A 19,544-nucleotide genomic window follows, 5' to 3' on the forward strand; every position below is an offset into this window, starting at 1 on the left:
TAGATAGCAAAAATTTCAGCACTATTGATCTCCATAGGAGGTATTGGGGTTGAGAAGATGCAAAGGAATATCCCAGCTTCGTTGCGTAGCACTCCTCCCACTGCTGCTTGATTGAGAGTTGGGTCAAATGATGCGTCCACGTTCCATTTCAAGCTCCTGGATTTTGGAGGGGACCAAAGAGAGATGGATGGGGACTTCAAGCTTTTGAGGGATGAATGCAAAAGTGAGTCATGCCACATGAGACATTTTGGGTTACGGGAGATTTCAGAGGAAGAGTATGGGAAGTTGGAATTCCATCCGCCAATCCACCAGCTTAGTCGAAGGAGAACTAAGTCTTGAATATCCGAGATGGAGGATGATTTATTGTTGAAGGCTCGATCATTCCTCTCTTTCCAAAGAGACCATATGATAATGTAGAAGATAGCATGCCAGATTTTCGAAAAAAATTCTCCTTTTCCTTTGAGATTCCATTGTATGAACATGTCTTTTAGAGAGTGAGGGATGACCCATTTGACATTCCATATCTCAAGCCACCAGCTCCACAATTGCCATGGTAATGCACATGAGAGAAGCAGATGATCACTTGTTTCTAGATGATCTCCACAGAAGGTGCAGTAAGATTCTGAGAGAGGAATCACTCCCATTCGGGCTAATTTAGCTTTTGCATTGATCTTCCCCAGAATACTTAGCCAGCCGAAAATTTCCACCCTTGGTGGGACTAATCCTTTCCACACTCCTTTTATCACATCATGAGAGGCTAGATGAGAGCATTTAGCGAGTTCTAATGTTACTGATTTCACAGAGAAACTTCTGAATTTGTGCGGAGTCCAGACCATTATGTCATCACTGGACACATCAATTGAGACTATGGATAAGAATTGCAAGAGCTCATTTTTTTCAGCTAAATCCCGAGGCCTTATCACCCTTGTCCACGAGAAGGTCCATACCCATAAGTGCCCATCCTAGACTCCCATTGAGACAACAGGTGCAGATTTATTTACGGATATGGAGAAGAGTCTAGGGAAAAGAGATTTAAGAGAGGAAGATCCAATCCAAATGTCTGACCAGAATTTTGTGATTTTTCCATTGCCTACCATCATTTGCACTTTGGAGCTGTACGTTGAAATGTTTTGCCACTTGGTGGTTAAAGACCGTATCACATATAGATTTCCATGGACCCCCCTTTGCTGGCCCAGTGAGATCTGAGATGGATAAGTGGGGAGAATATCCATATTTTTCAGATATAAGAATTCGCCATAGGGCCTTGGGCTCACTGGAATAGCACCATATCCATTTGAATAATAAGGCGATATTACGATGATAAATATTTCCATGCCCAAGCCCACCAAGTATCTTTGGCAGTTGTAATTTTTCCCATGGTAAATGGTACATTGCATGTTGCTTCATTGCTTGTGAACTCCCATATCATAAACTTGCTACAAACTACACACAAAGTCTCTATCTTTAATGTTCATTTTTTTATTGTACATACTTCAAACCTAGATCATCTAGAAAGGTGTGTGAATTGAACTACAACACAGATTTTTTAGTCTAAAGAGTCCAAATATTTTGATATGTATTGTTTATTTTACCCATATTGATCCGACCTTTGTATTTTATGTGCGTTATTTTGTAAAAATTAATGGAAACTAAATTATTTTTACAAAAAATAGAGTATTTTTATATATCGCGCTATGTGTGTTTCTTTTATTTCCTAGATCAGCTCCTATAATTAGGACAAAAGCTCCCATAAGTCCCTGTATTAAATTGACTGTGTCATGCAGGCACGAAACAGTATGTGCCTCATTCTGTCATTCATATCACAATTAGTTGGCAAGGCATAGGTAACTTGGTAACTACACTCAACCAAGAACATATAAAAACTAATCGCATAAACATCTGCACTCGAGTACATTGTGGTGGATATCTAAAAGAAAGATAGTAAAAGGGGTAGCTTTTAGGTTTGCAGTTCATGCATGGTTTTTCTCCTATTTTCGCGATGATTTGGTATGATATAGGCCATAATGGAGCATAATGGAGTTGGACCAAATGATTGCTACCTTAACTCAAATCAGCCACGCGTCAGTGGTTAACTCTTGAAGCTTTTGTTTACAAACATGAAGAGTTAGAATAAAGACAAAGGCTAAAGTTCTATTGCTGGTATATATACTCAGCTGACTCCGTCTTTTATAAATTTACCTTTTTGTTTTTTGAAAGTCAATGTTTATTACTTTGAGTGCAGATTAACACTAATATATAGCATTATAATTACAACGTAAGATTTTGTTTGATTGCTTTTAATAGGTATAAGTTATGGAGTTTAATGAATTTTTACTAATACATAATAGAGCGAGGATAATAAAGGATAAACATCTTCAAGACGTGAAAAAACATAGGGATAAACAGATAAACTTCCTCTGTTTTATAATAATTGAAACATGTCCTATTGGTACATTTTTTAAGAAACTTATGTGAAAAGGAAAGAGATAGAGATAGAGATAGAGATAAATAAAAAATAGGAGCCATGTAATGGAAAAGAAATAGATAAAAGATATTCCAAAATAATGAAATGTTGCAATCAGTATTAAACATCCAAACAAAAGAAATATTGCAAATAGAAACGAACACATAAAGTATGAAATAGAGAATGTAATAGAATGGAGAAAAAAAATTGAGATTCTCTACATTACCCTTGTGTCTCTTCGTTTGTTTATGTTGTCGTACCACAAACATTTAGAAGTTCTACATTGTATCCTTAAACTTAGCTTTTGTTAATGCATAGTTTCTGATTGCCGAATAATTGTCATATACTTTCTTACATTTTTGTGATCTTTAGGAGTTATGTTAACTTGTTAATAGTTTTATTATAAGGACACATCTTATAAGCAAAATTAGTTCATTAGATTACAAATTGTAGACAAAATATTTGACTTCAAGTAAACAGTAAGAAGAAGTGCATAAAATCCCGTAAGTTTAAGAGTATCATGTGGAATTTCAAAAATGTTAGGTTACAACATAGAAATCAAAGAAATAACAGGATATAACGTAGAAAACCGCAAAAAAAAATATTGGCAGATACAAGTATTAGGCCAACCCTATTGTCTACAACCGAATCGAACACATTTAGGGTGCATTTGGTATTATTAATGGAAACGGAATGTTAAGGATTTGGATAAGGAGAGGAAATGGAAATAATAATTGTTACCTTTAATAGTTGTTTGATATCCTAATGGACCGGAAACAATTAAGAGGTTTATGATTGAGGAAGGAAACGTGATTTGTTTCCACTAGTTTAATAAGAGTAATAAATGGGGGCCTTGTGAATCCCTCCGCAAACGATATTTACTACTTAGCACTCCAACCAAACAATAATTAAAAATGAAAACGCTTATTTGAATCTGTTTCCTACATCAAGTTTTTCTATACCAACCACCCTTTTAGTATGGAAAGGGCAAGAGAATCCCACCAATAAAGTTTATCTATTGGGTTTTCAACCATGACGTGAAGGTCATAAAGAGCATGTTTTTCTTTGTGGCCAATCCAAACTTTGGTTAGAGATGGATACGTTGAGATATCTTCCATTTAGTACTTCGGAGAACCCAGCAACATATGGATACTATATGAACTACATGTCCAACTTGCAAGGAGAGAGCCTATGTGTCCTCATATTTTGGATCAATTCATTTATGTGATTTAGGTGTATTATTTAAATTCCTTATGATCTAATTCGCCTCCTTATTATGAAATCTTTACTTTCTCTTCTCGAGAGCTAATAAGGTATGTTTCTCCCTGACCTGTAGATTAGCCAGCAAATTCTAGTGAGCCACGTAAATTTGTGTATTGATTGTTTGTTTTATGTTTAATTCTTTAATTTGGTTGCTTTCTTTCAAGCAATATGGATACGATATGAACTACATGTCCAACTTGCAAGGATAGAGCCTATGTCTACTCATATTTTAGGTCAATTCATTTATGTAATTTAGGTTTACTAAAACTCCTCATGACCTGTTTCGCCTTTCTATTTCGAAACTTTTACTTTTTCTTCCCAAAATCTATCAAGGTATTTTTCTCCCCCACCTGTGGATTAGCCGTCACCAAATTCTAGTGACCCACGACTTAGAGGTGATCATTTGCGGGATTGGGCGGGTTGTGGGCCAGGCCTAGCCTTAATTTTTGGCCAATGGGCCTAATATGCCTAGTGCAAGTCCTTTTATGCGGGTTTAAATACTTGTCCTTGAGCCGCCCTAATAAACGGGCGGGCTTGCCCACGGGACAAACAGACCTATTAAAACCTTTATTTTTCAAATAAGTCTAGCTAATTTCCTTTAATATATATAGTTAAAACATAGTTTTGGTTAAAACAGAAAAAAAGTTGATAAATCACAATGTAAGATAGAGAAAAAGTCAAAAAAAAATCGTAAAAAAAAGTTATAGGACGACAAATTAAGTTGTAAAGGTAAGAATAAAGATAATTATTTGTTACCAAAGCTATATTAGTGCAAATAAACTCTATATTCCAAAAAGATGAATCATCAATAAATTAGTAAGATTATAAATTTAAATTTCATAGAAAATAGATAACATGATAAACGGGTCGGGTGGGCTAGCCCGCAATATGTTTGAGGTTGTCCAGATCCGCCCCTTAATATTAGCAGGTCGGGCTTGGCCCGCGCATTTAGAATTTTTTTTCATAATTTGTTGTCCAAGACCGAAATTTTAACGCGCCGATTTGTTTGAGCTTAGTGGGTCATCCCGTCCGTGAACAACTTTAAGCCACGTAAATTTGTGCATTGATTGTTTGTTTTATGTTTTTAATTCTTTGCTCGCTTTCTTTCAAGCAATATATTCGTATCACAGTCCAATGAATATATAATCTTGGTCCTCAAAAATTTACATGTAGTCATAAGGCTCTAACAAGAAGTTAATAGATATAGAAAAGTCTAGCTAAAGAAAAAAAAAAAAAAAAGACTTTAGCTTCTTCAAAGATTATGATATTACTAAACTAACTTTTAAGGCAAACACAAGTTGCTCTATTAACACAAGCACATTTAATATTGATTGTACTTATTCAAGCCACTCTTGGAGCACATCAATTCCAAATGTTGTAATCTTGGTGACAAAAGTTTTCTCCTAACTAGCATAATACTAGTTCACCTCACACTATCAATCTAATAATTAAGGGGAAAATCATATACAATTTCTTTTGTCTTCACCAGCTTTCCTGTGTTTTAGTCAAAATTGATATGCACTCGAGATATAAAGATGAAGATTGCTTACGTTTTGTCAATTCTTCATTTACCTGCATTACTTTTAATTGTAAACTATAATTATGTTTTTGCAAAGCCAGCTAAGAACGGCTAAGTATAAAACTATTATAATACTTGCTACTATACCAAACACACCTCAATGGATCAAGAATCAAGATCAGTACTAGGTAACAGTACTACATAGATTGAAGATCTTAAAACCGCAGGCCGCCGCCAAGTCACTAATTATTACCAATTATTGGATTCAATAATCTTTCTCAACCTACCCAGCTCATTTGTTCATCATCTATGCTAAAGTGCTTTCTTTTATATAAAATAGAGCAAAAGAAAAAGATATGAGCCTCAGTTTATTCTCCGTCCATACACAATGCAAAAGTATTTGCATTCACATTTATATTTATTATCCTTTTTTTTTTGTCAAAGTTTGTTGAGAACAAGTTCATATCTTGTCGAGTATATATAATTTCTTCATTCTAAAATTTTTTTTTTTACAATGAATGTTAGAATGTCTCTATGCACACCATACAAACTTCCTTTGGTCTAAGAAAGCCAGATCTATTCGGCAAAAGTAGATATTGTGATTGTTGTAGCAGTATTTGTCAGCTATTGTACATGTTAGTTGTTAGTTATCATATATTAGTTGTTAGAGTTTGATTGGAAAAATTACTTTTATTATAAATACTATTAATATTTATTTAGAAAAGTAATAAAATAAACTACTTTTTTCGTTTTTTTTTACATGTTACACTTTCATTTTTCATGCATGTCAATGCAAAACTTTGAGGGTATATATCTCTAATTTTGTATTTGTAAAAATTATAAAAGTACATATTAAATCAATACTTCCTCTGTTTCTTTTTACTTGCAACAGTTTGACTTTCACGCTTGCCAATGCATAATTTCAACCATTAATAAGTTTAATTACCGATAAATAAAAATTATAAAAAGTATTTATTCGAAAAATATACATTCAGACGAATCTAACAAGATCCCACATGAATATGTTTTTCCTTAACTATAAATCACCAAACATAAACTAAGTAGAGTTGATGAATAGTGTAAAAGTCAAACCGTTGCAAGTAAAAAGAAACGGAGGAAGTATATCTTAAGATGAATCTAATAAGATCTCACATAACTATATTTTTTATTTACGTATAAATCAAAAACGATGGTCAAATTGAAATTTATAAAAAGGGTAAAATGTCATAGTGTAACATGTAAGAAAATGCAAGAAGTATATTCAATATTAAAAAGCTACTCCAAAAGCTAGCTCAATCCCAAAAACAAATAGGTGTAACTTTTCTAAAATGCTAGTTCAACACCATGTTATATCCAGCCCTTAGAGTTGTATATAAGATATAAATACATTACCATAAATGAAAATAAGTTGTGAATTTATGAAAAAATTATGCATCAACCGATGTAATAAATGATCAATTAATGCACATTTTTTTCTATTTTTTAACTTCTTATATAAAGCCTTAAGGATTGCATATAATTTTTTCCTTAAAATTTTGACTTAATCTAAATAGTAAAGCTACTTCAAAAATTATTGTCAAATACGCCTATTACAATGAATACTTCGGGTCTGTTCTCTTCGACATAAAACAGCTGAACTGAACTGAACTGGATTGAACTGAACTAAACTGGATTGAACTGAACTGAACTGAAATGAAATGAATAGTGATATGTGAGAGTAAAAGTATTGTCCAGAGCTGAAATGAACTGAATTGATCTAAATTGAACTGAACTAAATTAAAGTGAATTGAACTGAACTGAACTGAAAATAAGATGGGAAGAACAGGCTTCAGACCTATGTGCTCAGAGAATAGGCATAGCGAGATCAGATAGATGCGATCATGTAATTAATGTGGAGTGATATGGAGTACAACTCTTAAAACAGAATAGATATGTTACATTAATTTATATGGTATTGAGAGAAGATTCGTGATAGATCAAAAACCCACATGGGTGAACTCGGTCCAACATAATAGGCAAGACCCATTGAGAAGAAGGGTATGGTAATGTTGGGTTATGTGGAGTGGTAGCAAGCGAAGAAGAGAAGACGCGTGCAGGATGGCTACCCCCAGCAGCTGCCAGGGCGGGCGGCATTTTGGCTTGGATGGGATTAGTCCCCGAGAGTGCACCCGGTCTATGCAAAATTTTTTTTTGGTTAAAGGAGGCAGGAACTTACTAGGAAGTTTGCCTTGGCGGGCGGTTTCTGACTCGGACCGGCAAATCTTATTTTTTGACACGTGTTTTGCAATTTAAATTTCAATTATAGTCTTTGGATTACTTTTAGTCCCAAGTGTATAAATAACCTATTTTCTAGTTTTAGAAGGAGGACCACAATTATCATTTTTCAAACTTAGAATCTCATCTTTTATAGGGTTTTAGGAGAGATGGAGAAGTTGTAATATTCACCATTGTTCTCCATTGATACCATAGTTCAAATTTATGGATTTTTCTTCAAGAGCTCAGTTTTCCTACGTTATATTCATGTGCTTTTCCTTTTCTTTTGTTTGCTTGGTTGTTTCAAATTTCATGCTTCTTGATTATTGTTAATTGTAAAATTAGTTAGCACTTGTTTCTAAACCACAATCAGGTAAAAGTGTCTTTATCCCCAAATTCAACCAAAAATATCTAACACTAAAATTAAAGGCATAAAACTAGTATAATGGAAGTATGCATGTATTGGGCATAACAAATTTCATAAACCAAATAAACAAAGTCTATCACATAAAAGGGGTGGTTATGTGCAAGATCTACTTATGAATCAATATTTACCGAATTGGTTAGAGACCTTTCTTTCACACTTGTGATAGAGGTTCAATTTTTGCTCATGCATAGTGTGATCCCAAATCCTTTCCCACCCTCACTTGCAGGCGAGTTTCATCTTACCTTAAATCAAATTAATACAAGACTTCCTTAAAGTATATAATAAATACATGTATATTAAAGAAATGAGATACTTTCTTTGATTCGTTTTGTTCTTCTTATTTATTATAGTCTTTTCCAGAGTTATAAAAAGTCAAAGTAGGAAAAACATATTGAAATGAAGGGAGTATAATGTATTAAGTATTTCATAACTTTACAGCCAATTATGTGAATATGTTGAACCCTATATGTTGAACCCTATTATATTGTGCATATTTCGAATGTTTCCAAAAGAGGATGATCATTTAAACCACTAACATAGCTAAAAAAATGTCATCCCAAAATCAATCAATAATAGAAGTAGTAGCTCATCGAACCTTAAAAACTATGTTCGAGTATAATAAAAACTAGATCTTGGTAATGATATTGGTAACGGAGTAATTATCTAAGATATTAGTAGACTAGTTGAGGTACTAGAATTTCTACAAAAATAATAAACCAAAATTGAATTTGTAATAAATAACCAACTTGAATATATGGGCTAGTGGCGAGGTCCCAGCAAGAGAAAATACAAAGAAAAAAGAAAAAGCAAAGGGGCCTAGTATTGTCGGGTGGCTACCCCGATGGGCGGCAAAGTAATGGGCCCGCTCTGACCCGTACATCTTAAAAATTGAAAGCTTGAGTGGATTTCAATATTGTCTTTGTCATCTTCAACGTTTATATGTTAATGCAAGTTTTAAATTTTTCTGCTTATAAATTATAATGGGTCATACAAAATACCACCCACTTCCCTCAGTCACCACCTCCGGGTTTGAAGGGTCACACTCTTTGTCATATCAAACCTCATATTCCAAAATTATCCCACATTAGAAGGGAAGGATGGGGCTTATGTCCTCAATAATAAACCCTATATGTGAGACACATATTGACTGATTTAGAAATGGTTAATTAGTCAAGGTTTATAGAATCATGATGATTACATTCCATGTTATAGTGATTTTAGTCAATTCCGTTTTACCTTTTTAATTACGTATTGATTTTGATTAAGTAAATGCATGTAAGATCGATACGTTTAACTTTGTTATTATTTTGATTAGATCATTAACCTAATTCGATTAATCTGCGTAATTGCATATATATTCATTGGTGTTAAAAAAAATATCAACTGTATAACATTGATCAAACAATTTTGCATTTTTAAAAAAATATTACTTCGTTAGAGTTGATATAAAAAAGCATTACACAAACAATTTATACAAATATATTTAAAGGCATGCGAAAACAAGAAGCTGTGCCACGTGACGCTCTCCCTATGGAGTTTTAGTTCATGTAATCCATGTACAATAAAAAATTAAGAAATTGCATAGTATAGGGTTTGATCCCGAGACCTCAAGTACATATACTAAAGTTTTAAACACTATGCTAAGTTGTATTTAGTGTTATTATCATAAAGTAATATATTAATAAATGAAAAATTTTCCTTACCCGGGGAATAGCCCGGCCTAATAACTAGTTACGTTTTACTAAAAAGCATTACAGAAACAATTACATTTTACTTATTCAGTTGTACCATCATAAAGATGTAATGTTTTAATTGTACAATGCAAGAATTATATTGAAAAAAAGGACTGAAGATCACTTTTACTCAAAACAATTATGTGAGATGTCTTATACCTTAGCGTTTACATGAAGGGTTTCCCCTCCCCCATCACCCCCAAAACTAGATCATATATAGGGACGGTTAAGGATATGTGCACGGTGAGCAAGTGCACAGGGCTCCAAAAATATAAGATCTAATTCTCCTATCAAATTAAAAGAAAGATATCTAATTACAAGTGTTTATTTTCAATTTATCGAGTGTAATGTTGGATGCAAATTCAAAAAAAGTTAATTTCTATTTGGTGTTTTTCTTCGTTTTCCATGTTCTCAATGAATCTTCATTACCTTCCTTTTTCCAAAAAAAAAAAAAAAATCAATTTTTATAATTTTAATTTAGCATAAGGCCCCTTAATTATACGCGACGACCCTAATCATGTACGTAAGTAGGAAACTAGATAATAATGCCAATATATGTCAGTTTGATATTATTATAAACTATATAAGTTTTTATAGGAAACAATCTCTTTGTTTTATGTGTGGGTGTACATTGCGTACTTACTATGCATGATCTTAATATTTTCATGTTGGTTCAATAATGCACTGTCTTGTAAAAAAAAAATAATGCATGGGTGCCTGTAAAAAAAAGTAAAAAAATAAGGCACGAGTGACATCTCTTAGGAAACAAATTACAATACCATCTATTTTTCTAAAAGACACCTCTGCATATCTGCCAAAAAAATATTTTTTTATTCATAGATTTAACACCTGATGTTTATTAAACTTAACTCATTAACCCTAGATTATAACAAAAATGACCATATTGAACAAATAATTGAAATAATATTGAGCAATAAAAAAAAGTAAAAAGTCGATTCTTAAGTATAAGATAGATGACTGATGACAGATTTGGATTCAATGAATTAAGATATATAATTGACATAATGGAATCAGGAAGAGTGGTGGCTAAGGACTTAATAAATTTAGAGTAATATTTTTGACGACCAATAGATATTAACAATTCAATAAGTGTTAACCCTACAAAAAAAGAATTTCAATAAGTGTTAGTTGATTTATATATGAAATTATGACAATTAGATATTGGATCAAATTAGATTGAAATAGGTATCAGTTTGGATTTAATAGATATCATAATCCAATGTGTGATGGTTGATTAGATTGTGTGCACTTTTTTTTTTAGTATCGACTAAGCGTACATAATTATAATTTAAAAGTTAGCCATATCATGAGCCTTGGCAACCTGATGTTGGGAGACTTTTAAGATCTGGCACCAGTCAAAGGTGGCGGCCTTCTGTTTGATTTCACTTATCGTCCATTGGGTAGAGATGTCCCATGGTTACCTTGAATGTCATGCTTGAACCAGCTGTGATATCATCTCGAACTAACGGCTTGATGTAGTGCTTTAGCCTCTGTTTGGAGGGCTGAATTGGTTGCGTCCCGAATGCCTTCACCAGTCAGACAAGTTGTTGTATCAGTTTGCAAAACCCAAGCAAAACCCACTTGTTGGGTAACTTTGTCCCATGAACCATTTGTTATAATGGCTACATGAGGGTGCTCCGGCCTTGGGCATCCAAAGATCGCGAGCAAGAATCTAGGGGGATGTTAGGGTCTGTCATGGAGGTGTGATCTCCGGATCGATGGGCATCAAAAATTTGGTGTTGGTTGAGTCCCTTCTTGAACTAGAGTAGATATAGCCCTGGGGTGGCAGACACCCTTTTTTGAGCACACCACACACCCCATAGAGTGGCACAAAAGATCGAGAATCTTGATCCCGAAGGGCCATCTTCCTTACGGAATTTCAAGATCCAAGCTATAAGCCATTAGTGTATCGGTTATGCTTGGTGAGAGATGATTGCAGGTGCCAACGAGCTGGTTGACAACATTGTAGGGTATTGGGGCATGTCCCGAGGCAGTGGTTGAGGTCTTCAGGTCCCTAGTGGCAGAGTGCGCATAGGTCATCCAGTTCCATTCATCTTAGGAACAGGTTGGCCTTCACTGCTAAGCTATTATGCCAGATTTTCCAGATAAATAGCTTCCATTTTGACATGATGCGCGAACTCCACAGGTATTGAAAGAAAAGGACTTCATGTGGAGTGTTTATGTTGTTGATTTATTATTGCTTAAGTAAGATGTAATATGCTCATTTAGTGGAGAAAGCCCCAGAACGGTTGTGGGTCAATATAGAGAGTCTAGTTGCGTTCCTAATGTTGGGAGTTCCATACCCAAAATACAACATGCACTCTCTAGGGTGAACAAGGTAGTGACGACTAAGGGGTTCTAATGGCTGGTGAGAGGGTTAATCAGATAATGGGGCAGAGGGTGGCAGATCGAGCCATGGTTATGTTATCTCTGAGGAGGGGAGTAGTACCTTGAACACACATGTCCCTAGTTGCTAGGATGCTTTGCCCTGAACCCAATTTACAGGCACTGTGATTATGTAGGAGTTGTTCAGCTTGTAGAAGATCCCAGATGCCCCATGAATTGTGGCTCCTGCGGCGAGGTAGAGTAAATGGTTGTGAGCGGGAGCCGAATACTCTGGCTAGTAGTAACTGTGGAAGGGATTAGATCCTATACAGTTTTTTCATCAGAAGAACCTAGTTGAAAACACCTACATTACGGATTCCTAGCCCCCTGCTCCATGTGACTGTTGGAGAATGCCCTTCCTACGTCAAGCCATACCTTTCCCTTGATTATTTGACCAGAAAAACTGAGCTATCATCGCATTAATCTTGTTGGTGATGGTTCTTAGGATTATGAAAATTTCCTAAAATATGGGCAAGGCTGGCTACAAGGACTGGGTTGATGAGGATAAGTTTCCCATTTGGGAAAAAGTCTTAATATTCTAGTGGCCTATTTGTTCAGAAACTTGATCTAGTAGGAAAGTTAATTATTACACCGTGAAGCTTTGAATATCCACTGGGTTGCCAAGATATTGACCTAAAGAATCCCGACTACCTATCTGAATGAGTGTTTGATAACTAGCTCGTGAATCTGCATGGATGTTGGGGTTGTACTTAATGTAGGATTTTGAGACTGACAACCTGCCCTGAAATAATATGCGGTGTAGAAACGGGAGAGTAGCTCGGAGATTTGTTGACATGCGGTAGATGTAGCTTTGTAAAAGAATAAGACATCATCAACAAAGAAAAGATGGAAAACGACCGGACTTCCCCGACGGCTAGAGATTCCTTCAAAAATCTTAGTATTTGTAGCAAGGGTAGTCATTCTTGAAAGGATATCCATATAATAGAGAAAAAGGTGAGAGAGGGGGTCCCCTAGGCGTAAGCCATACTGTGGCTTAATCTCCCCAGATATTTGACCATTAACCAGGACCTTGAAATAATATGTGGTTGGGGTTTGATAAATAATATGCGGTTGGGGTTTGACCATTAACCAGGACCGCATATTATTCTTGTCAGGTACAAGAATGAGTGTTTGATAACTAGCTCGTGAATCTGCATGGATGTTGGGGTTGTACTTAATGCAGGATTTTGAGACTGACAACCTGCCCTGAAATAATATGCGGTGTAGAAATGGGAGAGTATCTCGGAGATTTATTGACATGCGGTAGATGTAGCTCTGAAAAAGAATAAGACATCATCAACAAAGAAAAGATGGAAAACGATCGGGCTTCCCCGACGACTAGAGATTCCTTCAAAACTTTTAGTATTTGTAGCAAGGGTAGTCATTCTTGAAAGGATATCCATATAATAGAGAAAAAGGTGAGAGAGGGGGTCCCCTAGGTGTAAGCCATATTGTGGCTTAATCTCCCTAGATATTTGACCATTAACCAGGACCTTGAAAGACATCGTATTAATGCGTTGGTAAAATCAAGCACACCCAATGCTCAGGAAAGCCATAAACACGCAATACTTTGGTCAGAAAGAGACAATTCACCATGTCATAGGCCTTGCTCAAATGTTGCTGCAAAGGAGACCAGGATCTAGGCTTTGGCACCGAGGTTGCTGCAATTCTAATCTGATACTTCAAACGTGCAACACTGTCCATGGCTTTAACTCCCAAGTTTCGGACCATGGATATGTCAGTAAGGGATTTGGCCCCAAAATGAGTATTCAGGTAACTAGGGGGGAGGTTGAATGCTCCCTTGGCTTCCCATCTTTCTAATCGCCTCTTCTTTTTCTTATGGGGAGAATAGGCATGAAAATCATCATTTTCAACCATCACACCATCTGATTTACTTCGTTTGTGATGAATACCCTTCACCATATCCTTAAGCTTGAAAGAAAAGCATTTTCCTTGCATCACCTTGACCCGTGGTTTTGTAGGTCGGTTAGAGGCAACCCATGCTCGGCCCACTACTGTTGGGTGGGTTGTCTGGATATGGATCTCTTGGGTGTGGGGTTGGGCCACTTGGGGAGAGATGTATCGTTCTAGGCCTAGTTCCAGAATTGGGTTAAAAGGATCTCCGAAAGAGGGGGGGGGGAGAAACTCTAAAACGGGAGTTCACTTGGGGGAAGGAGACCCACCAAAGGAAGATCCAACGGTCAACCGATTGGGCCCGATGATTTATGGACCATGGTGTAAACCCATTACACCCCTAGATGGACCAATCAATGGAGCTAAAGGAGCAGGCTTGACCATTTTTTTACTGGGCCCTACTTCGTTAGCCTAGGAGGTCATCGCGGGTGCAAGCCCTCCTCAATCACTGCTTCAAAGGTTTGGTTGATGTGGGCTAGAGGTTCCATTACCCTAGGTGAGTTACGGCCTGGTGATGTACACAAACTCATTGCAGCTCGAGGGATTTGTGGCCCCATGTGGAAAGACGAAAAGCTTGGAGAAAGGTACGACCACGGGAGGGGGGGTTTGTAGTCGACTTAGTGTTGTTTAGGTGGGAGTGGTAGGAGTTTTCCGACGGGGTGAGGCCAGGATGAGGAAGCCCTCATTTTCACAACATGCTCCGGGAAGATTCCGAACCTTCGACCATGTGAAGGGACAAACTCACGTCGCGGGATGAGGTGCGGGGAGGGCAGAGTAGTTCGAGAAGTCGGGTGGGGGTTTCATGTGTTTTTCCAGAACATTGTTGGAGTAGTATGGGGACTCAGGGCCACGACACCTAGGTAAGTATTCCGGTTCCCAAAAGTTTTCGTTATTGTCTGGGTGTTTGTTAAGTTACATGGCTTGGGGGTATAGGTCATTAAGGTCAGGGAGAAATTCTAACAGATTGACTTAGGTATTTCGATTACAAAATCTATCACTAAGCCCACATACTTGATTAGTCTACATAGGAGTTGAACCCTTCCCATCCACAAAGTTAATCTGGCCTACTTTCCTCGAACTCCCCGTTCTTTGGTGAAGTCGATGGTGTACATTATACGCAGAAAGGTGGCAACGACTAGTTGGATGACCCGCGTGTCCACATGCTTTGTAAAACCTAAAGACTCCTTCGTAACGAAAGAAAACCATATTATGGGCTCGACTTCTAAGGGCAGATAACAACCACCGATAGGTCAATTAACATTCTTTCTCTAAGGTACAATTGTTGGGACAACCCCATCTCTCCATTTTCAACACTCTCGACGTAGCCAATATGTTGCAAGATGCGAATTGTCCAGGTTGAATCAAGATACTTCCATGGCAAGCCTTTAACCCTAATCCATATACTTACCATGTCGAAATTTATAAGTTGGGGAACTGAGCTGGCTGAACTTGATCTGAAGGTGATGAGGCGCCTGTCGATGTTGGTCGTATGTTGGAGGAGCAAGGCTTCTTTATCACTCCTACTTTCACGCTAAAAAAGGGAATAGTTTCATGTGCTTGGTACTCAGATGTACCCTCGTTTTACCCAGTGATGGTTGGTAGTATCTTCAACAAGGTGTAGTAGGGGAGGGGTAAAAACAATGAAACATCTTACCACCACTAAAATCCAATCAGCCACTAGGTGGGTTGGATTTTTCGGCCCTCGAAATAAATGACCCATCCTATTTTAGTAAGCTCGAATCCGTGGAGAAAATTCAGAGTTTGAATGGGAAGGAGATGGGCGAAACATGTTTGAGCAATTTTCCAAGTTGGGATTTTAAGAGCGAAGGGGGAATTAATTTACTAGTGGAATACTTGTAGTAAATAACCTAAAGCGACGAAAATCCAAAAAACAAAACTAGGCAAAAGGAATGAGTTACCTGGAGATTAGTTGCATGTGTGACAGGTGGTCATCCAGGGAGAGCTGACCAGTACTGCAGAAGGCGGCTAGCATGAGAGGAAGGGTTTAGAAGTGTAGTTTTTACAGGTTATGATTACCCCAGTGGGTAGTGATCTCACCTCGGGTGAGTACGGATCCCTAGAAAGGTTTTGTAGAGAGGTTTTTCTCTCTTTAAGATTTTTATTGAGCCTAGTATTAAAGTATGTGGTCTTTGTAATTGTGTGCACTTATGATAATTAAGCATGTTTAGATAAGAAAAATCATTTCAAAATAAAAAAAGATTAAAGTTGACATAGTATGTGAAGAAGATACAAGGGGATCGGAAGGAGATCAGATGCATGCTATTAAAACATATGTGATCACTGATCAATACAATTTATTCAATTTTTTAAAAAATATTGAACCCTATGCGGATGATATTTTGTTGGTCTAAGATGAAACCTCCTGTAAATAAGGGAAAAAATTTGAAATCCCTCCTTGCATGGGATGAAATTCAGTTTCAGGATCTCTATAATAAGGTAAGATAAAGTCCCTTGCAAGTAGGGGGAACCCTGCATGGAGTGACTTGATCGCAGGATCTATGGAATCGGAGGTGATGCCAACATCACTAGGCTATCACAGTCTATCACATGTTACTCAATGTATGTATATATACTAGCCTTATATGCATGCAATGCGTGCATTAATGTCAAAACTTGTTTTCCTATTATATACTTCGTCCACTCTATAATTATGATTTTACACTTAAAATGTGAAAGCTTAATAGATACATGAATTTAGATATTTTATTTGTGAGTGGATTTAATATTATTTTTTTGTGAATAAATTTTGAGCAAAAAGAATTGACATAATGATGTGGTTTGATTGAATCAAAGAGTATCAAAGGTAGTAAGTGTTTTAGATTTTCAGGTGGACATCTTGTATATCATCATCTTCTCGTACAGAAAAAACGTTAAGATATTTCTTCCATTTAATTTTTGTATTGAAATACTTGATGCATATATTATTTTTAATTTGTTTAGAATGGCAAGTTGAATAAGAAAGGGTTCTTAAATTATCTTCTCTTATAATTTTTTTTCGTTGCATTATATCATTAAGGGGGGACACCATCTTCATCCCCTATTCCTTATATGATAGAAATAAACGAAAAGAAAACAAAGAGTACATAAGGATACCATGTGTGTAAAAGGTATAAATCGTTTATAAATATTACGTATGTTTTTTTCTGACTAAGAAAAGAAAAACTATGTCAAACTCCTACTGTGGGGGGCCAACCTATTATAAATAATACGTTTTTTTATTAAGAAAGATAACTGGTCCGAAAACCAACCCTTGTTAGACTACTAGTCTGAAGGGCACATCAGCTCAGAGGTTGGGTACAAGGTTAAATAACCTATTATATATAAATACTACGTATGTTTTTTATTAGAAAATATAATTGGTTCGAACACCAACCCCTGCTAGGCTACTAATCTGGAGAGCACACGAACTCAGAGGTTAGGTACAAGGTTAAACCGCCCATAAATAAAAATGTCCAAATATATTGTTGGGATGAGAATTCAAATCTTGCGCAATTCCCTATAATTCAGGTAGTACTCCACTGAGCTATCAGCTCTCTCTTGTAAATACTACGTATGGATTAGTATAATATGTGCTTTGATATTGAATAAGATAATAGCAATCTAAAGTCGGATAATTTAACGGGTAAAACCTTTTAACTAACTTGAACATGTCATCAAGGTCAGTCTTAAAGTACAATTTTTTTTATATTTAAAGACTAACATATTGGAATATAGAAAGTACTTGCATGATAAACGAAAGCGATCATCACCTCTGGTTATGGAAACCGATTACGTGTAGTCCACCAACAAGTCCAATCCAAATCGAATTTCCCAGGAAAATATAAGCTAAAATTATGTTGCATGCGTTCGTAGATCAATCTCATTGTCTCATGCAACATATATTTGCTTACATGATCAAGAATTACCTTAGACTAATTTAATAGTAGATCATAAATTCGTAAAAATATATTAGAGAATCCAATGCAAAATTGGTTGATTATGACATCTACAGCCTCATTAATTTATAAGATGTTAATTCTAACACCTCGTAGAACGTAGTCCTTAAGAACAGATATTCCTTCGCTATATATTTAATTGCCTTATAGTAAAAGATATCTATATATAATCTATACAAATATATTAAAAGACGTGCATAAACAAAAAAAATTTACCACGTGGCGCTCTTCCTAGGGAGTTTTAACTCATGTAATCCATGTACAATAAAAATTTTAGAAATTGTATAGTATAGATTTTGATCTCGAGACCTCAAGTATATATACTAAAGTTTTAACCACTAGGCTAAGTTGTATCTAGTGTTATTATTATAAAGTATTATATTAATAAATGATTTTTTTTACCCGGGGCATAGCTCGGGCCTAATAACTAGTAAATATATTAAAAGACGTGCATAAACAAGAAACTGTGTAACGTGGCGCTCTCCCGATGGAGTTTTGGTTCATTTAATCCATGTATAATAAAAAATTTAGAAATTGCGTAGTATAGGGTTTGATCTCAAGACCTCATGTACATATACTAAAGTTTTAACCACTAGACTAAGTTGTATTTAGTGTTATTATCATAAAGTATTATTTTTTTTTTGCTAAGTAAGTAGAGTGGTATATATACTTTGAAACATCAACCATTACATCCAAACCACTGGTTAGATAAACCAGAGAAACAACTATACATCAAAGAGCAACAACATCAAAGTGCTACAAACCAACTATAGTCTCTTCTAGTAATTTTCGAAGGCAAAACTACATGTATCCTATTCTTTACAAAGTACTTAATCTCATCTATAGTAGTCTTATGTATAAGAGGAGCTTGTTGCTTCCAGTAAGCATCATTGCGACATCTCCAAATCATGTACACCACAGCTGCTACAACAGCACACCAAACTGCTCTCTTGAACTTGTAGGATTTGCTTCTACCAATCCATCTATACAGACATACAGTTACATCATATCATAAGTAATGGCCCCGATTTGTAACCAACTCTTAATTGCTGCCAAATAGGTTTTCCCAAAATGACACTCAAAGAATAAATGGGAGTGAGTTTCATCAGCATTCCCACATATAAGACAAGTAGCAGTAGCACTTATACCAATCTTGGCAAGTCTACTGGTTGTTTGGAGTTTGTTTTGTACAGCAAGCCAATTAATAAATCTGTATTTAGGAATACTCAGCCTATTCCATACAAATTTATCCCAGTAAATAGGAATCATCTCTCCCAACAACTTACCATAGACTTGGCTTGCATAATATTGTGGCATACTTAGGAATTCAGTTTTAGTATACAAGAGCTTCAACTATTCTTTGATGCTGCATATTTGCTTCCAATACCAGCTTACTCCTTTCTTGGGAATATATAATCCCACCAATCACCTTGCTTCAAGTACACTTCATTAATCCATTTCACCCACAAGTTGTCTTCTTTAGTAGCAATTGCCCACACATACTTGCCCATGCTTGCTATATTCCATTTAACCACATTCCTAAAACCCAAGCCTCTTGAGTTCCTAGGACAACAAAGATTCTCCCAAGCCACATTACCAGGTCTATGAT

Source organism: Beta vulgaris, chromosome 6 (assembly GCF_026745355.1).
Source record: "Beta vulgaris subsp. vulgaris cultivar EL10 chromosome 6, EL10.2, whole genome shotgun sequence".
NCBI lineage: Eukaryota > Viridiplantae > Streptophyta > Magnoliopsida > Caryophyllales > Amaranthaceae > Beta > Beta vulgaris.